Below are 5,000 nucleotides of genomic sequence, written 5' to 3'. Positions count from 1 at the left end.
ATAATAATAATAATAATAATAATAATAATAATAATAATAATAATAATAATAATAATAATAATAATAATGATGATACGAAGAAGAAGAAGAAGAAGAAGAAGAAGAAGAAGAAGAAGAAGAAGAAGAAGAATATTATTATTATTATTATTATTATTATTATTATTATTATTATTATTATTATTATTATTATTATTTCATTTTGATATAGCACTATAATACAAGCATAAGCAAGCTCAAAGCGCTTTACAATCCAGAACCTAAAGTGAAACAAGAGATCATATAAAAAGTAGTAGAAACATAAAACGGAATCATTGATATTATAAAAAAAAAAACAAAAAAAAACACACAATGCATAAAACTCACAACAAAGTAACATGCTATCAAGACTACAACTGTTACTCTCCAACACTCACTCTAACACACACGCACAAACACACACACACATGATTAAACGGCTGAGACGACAGCAATTTTCAATTAAAATGCATACACGTAAAAAGGAACATAATTGTAAAGGACGGACGCAGACGGGCACACAGGCATTGGGACAGAGAGGTGAGTGAAATGATTGTATACATAAGTAGAGTGATGGCCTAGAGGTAACGCGTCCGCCTAGGAAGCGAGAAGAATCTGAGCGCGCTGGTTCGAATCACTACTCAGCCGTTGATATTTTCTTCCCATCCACTAGACCTTGAGTGGTGGTCTGGACGCTTAGTCATTCGGATGAGACGATAAACCGATTATCCCGTGTGCAGCATGCACTTAGCGCACGTAAAAGAACCCACGGCAACAAACGGGTTGTTCCTGGTAAAATTCTGTAGAGAAATCCACTTTAATAGGAAAAAACAAATAAAACTTCACGCAGGAAAAAATACAAAAAAAAATTTAAAAAATGTGGCGCTGAAGTATAGCGACGCGCTTTCCCTGGGGAGAGCAGCCCGAATTTCACACAGAGAAATCTGTTGTGATAAAAAGAAATACAAAATACAAATACAAAATACAAATACAGGATGGAAATGATACAGACACATAGACACGGACATTGAGAATGCATCATTTGTTTTTCAGTCTCAGTAATTTCAAGGATTCGTAGAACTTAGCTATGACATAAGATGTATATGACATAGTCCTTTGAAGAGAGGGAGAAACAGGTAGAGAGAGAGAGACAGAGACATAGATAGAGACAGAGAGACAGAGAGAGGGAGAAAAGAAAGGGGGAGGAACAGGCAGGCAGACGGACATAATAGTATTATTATTATCGCCTACGTTTTTGTTTTTCAAAACGTCCACTTTCAAGGAGACATAGTCCTTTGAAGAGAGGGAGAAACAAGTAGAGAGAGACAGAGACAGAGAGACAGAGAGAGGGAGAAAAGAAAGAGGGAGGAACAGGCAGGCAGATAGACACAATAGTATTATTATTATCATCGCCTGCGTTTTTGTTTTTCAAAAACGTCCACTTTCAAGGAGAGAGAAAAAAAAAATCATTCTTTCACGAAACATACTCAGTGCCCTTACAACCACGCTCAACGTGACAATAAACATTCATTTGGAATATTGATCAGCAGCGTATCTTGCCTGAAGCCGTCTACGTTTTGCATCGATTTGATTTACAGGTTTATTGAATGATTTATCATGTGTGTTTCAGTATCATTCATTTTATGACATTGGTTGGTTGTTTCCTTTATTCATTAAAAAAAAAAAAAATGTATATCGAGGATTCCTCCATTGTGAGTGGTGTGTGTTTGAATATGTATTTTGTTATTTGTCTGTTTAGGTCATTTCATATTTGGTGGTCCGTTTTGGGGAGGTCTCTGTGTGTGTGTGTGTGTGTGTGTGTCTGTGTGTCTGTGTGTGTCTGTGTGTGTCTGTGTCTGTGTGTCTGTGTCTGTATCTGTGTGTGCATATCTTTCCAGTATATGCACAATCTATATGTAGCTTCACAAAAACACGGACTTCGTGCTAATTTCCATGAACATGTGAGGGGGAGTGGGTGGGGGTGGGGGTGGGGGCGGGGGCGGATGGGGTGGGAGGGGCAGGTCAGAGGCGGGTGAGTTTCAGTTTCAGTAGCTCGAGGAGGCGTCACTGCGTTCGGTCAAATCCATATGTGCGCTACACCACATTTGCCAAGCAGATGCCTGATCAGCAGCGTAACCCAACGCGCTTCGTCAGGCCTTGAGAGAGAGAGAGAGAGAGAGAGAGAGAGAGAGAGAGAGAGAGAGAGAGAGAGAGAGAGAGAGAGAGAGAGAGAGAGAGAGAGAGGTGAATAAACAATAGATAAGCTTACATAAATAAATAAATAAATAAATAAATAATAATCATAATATAAAAAGGTAGTAGTAATGATAATAATAATAAAATAATAATAATAAATAAATATATAAATAAATAAGACAACAATGATGATAAATAAGCAAATAAATGTAAACCATGAAGACACACATTCACACATACACCCACACATGCATAACAGATATGCACCAAACGTGCAGAGTTTCACAGATATGAAAGCACAGAGGCGGGTGCGGGTGGATGAGGTGGTACTCAAGTGTTCAGGATTGATTGATCCTCCCCCGAAGGTTGGTTGTGTTGTTGTGGGTGGGTGTGTGTCCAGGAAGAATAAGTGAGAAATGTCAAAGCGATAGGTGAATTCGTGCAGCGCATCCTCAACACACAGCTACAAACAGGCACCACAGACGTCCACACAAAGGATTGAAGACAAGCAAACACACACACACACACACACACACACACACACACACACACACACACGCACGCACGCGTGCGCACTCGCTCGCATGTACACACACACACACACACACATACGCGCGCGCACAAACACACAAACGTGTGTGTGTGTGTGTGGGTGTGTGTCTGTGTCTGTGTGTGTGTGTGTGTGTGTGTGTGTGTGTGTGTGTGTGTGTGAGAGAGAGTATGAGGAAGAAACAGCGAGAGACAGAGACAGAGATGGGAGGGGGAGGGCGGATGTCGAAATTTCTTCTTTTAGACACAGACAATTAACTCATACCATCAGCAAGACCAACAACAAGACCAAGACAAGATGACCGTGAAGCATTTTGCGATATGTTGTTTTTTTTTTCTCTCTTGCCGCTGTCCATACATTTCCTGTCACCCGCTTTGTTATTCGATCGGCTTTTAGTCTTCTTAAGACACAAAAATGAGATGCTTCCACGACATATCTACCCTCCCGTCCTCCATACCCCCCCCTCTCTCTCTCTCTCTCTCTCTCTCTCTCTCTCTCTCTCTCCCTCCCTAACAGCTCCATTCGGCAATATCTAACCACAGATTCCACAAAGAGGTGCAAACTTTTGCAACAAGCAGGAAGAAAATAAAACACATTTCGTCCTAACTTATCCTGTCCTGCATGACTTCAGAACAAGGTATGTATCACACAAATTCTGTAAATTTCCCAGTCAGCATAGATTAGCATTACTCATGGCTTCTCGGCATGAACAAACCATTCGCAATTTGTCAGTTTATTTGTTTAAAGCATTCAGACTGCGATCAACTCTGATGTCTTAGAATAGTGAAGTTTGTTCTCGATGATATGACCGCTTATTTCTGGTAGTTTTTCTTACAATGGTCATGTGTATGTACCCCTTCATGAGGGGCAATGGCTTATACGTAAATAGATTATCCGTATCCGTATCTCTCCATGTCTGTCTGTCTCTCTTTCTCTCTCTCCCTACCTTCCCCTCTGTCTATCTGTCTCTCTAGATAAGATTATGGAAATCTTCTTACTGGCTGCCCCAAACACTGTGTTGACAAACTTATAAAAAAAAAAAGTTCAAAACTCTGCAGCACGAATCACTCTCAAAGCTAAGAAACGTCAACTCAACACATCACTCCCCTACTCGCTTCCCTTCACTGGCTCCCCATTCAAACACGAATACAATACAAACTCTCAATCCTTTGTCACAATTTCTTCACTGATTCTTGTCTTGTCTATCTTTCAGATCTACTTTCTGTCTATTCACCATCCAGACAACCCTGTTCTTCAAATGACAAGCGCACGCTGTCTATTCCAAAGATTCGTACAAAAACTTGAACGTTCCTTCTCTTTTGTTGCACTCAAACAGTGGAATTCACTACCCTCACACCTCCGTTACACCCCCAACACCCGCATTCAAGACAGCACTCAAAACACATCTTTTCAAACTGCACTTTTTCCATCTGCATATGCTTGCTGTGATTTAATGCTGGATGTGTTCTTTTTGTTGAGTTGTATGCATGTGTGAAGATTTTAGTGTGTTTTTCGCGATGCCGCGTTCCTTGGTGTGTTTATCTTAATTTATTTTCATTTGTCTATTTTTGACAATGACGTGCTCTGTTTTGCTGTGATTTGCGCTAGTGTGATTTGGGACTGTGATGGTGCCTGTGTTGATAAACATAATTATTTGTATGTCACTTAGTCCTACATATGTTTATTTTAGCCAATGTCATGTGAGATTGTGTTGACTTTGTACCTTTTTTTACGTCATTTAGTCTTGAATTTGTATATTTTATTGTAAAGCGCGGTGAACCCCATCTGAGATAGGGGTACTGCGCTATATAAGTCTGCATTCATCATCATCTTTATTGTTATTATTATTATTATTATTATTATTATTATTATTATTATTATTATCCGTCGAACCTTGAATCTTGTTGAATATGAACAGACATATGAGGTGTGCATTGACAAAATTTATATTGGGGATGTCAGAAATTACTGTACACAGTTCCCGATACAATTAGGAGAAAGATGAAACATGTCCATTGTGTAAAGAAGAAATTGAGGATAAAATCCACATTGTGTTACGTTCGATGTTAGAGAATAAGGTAATGACGATTTTTTTTTCTTTTCTTGGTGTCTTCATAGTCACTTGTTCGCGCAATACTTTTGTGTTCGTATGTTTGTTTGTATGTTTACAATATTCATAACACTATATATTTATTTGTATGTTTACAATATTCATAACACTATATAAGGTATAGCATCT

This window comes from Babylonia areolata, chromosome 31 (assembly GCF_041734735.1).
Source record: "Babylonia areolata isolate BAREFJ2019XMU chromosome 31, ASM4173473v1, whole genome shotgun sequence".
Taxonomy (NCBI): domain Eukaryota; kingdom Metazoa; phylum Mollusca; class Gastropoda; order Neogastropoda; family Buccinidae; genus Babylonia; species Babylonia areolata.
Note: the sequence above shows the minus strand (reverse complement) of the source record.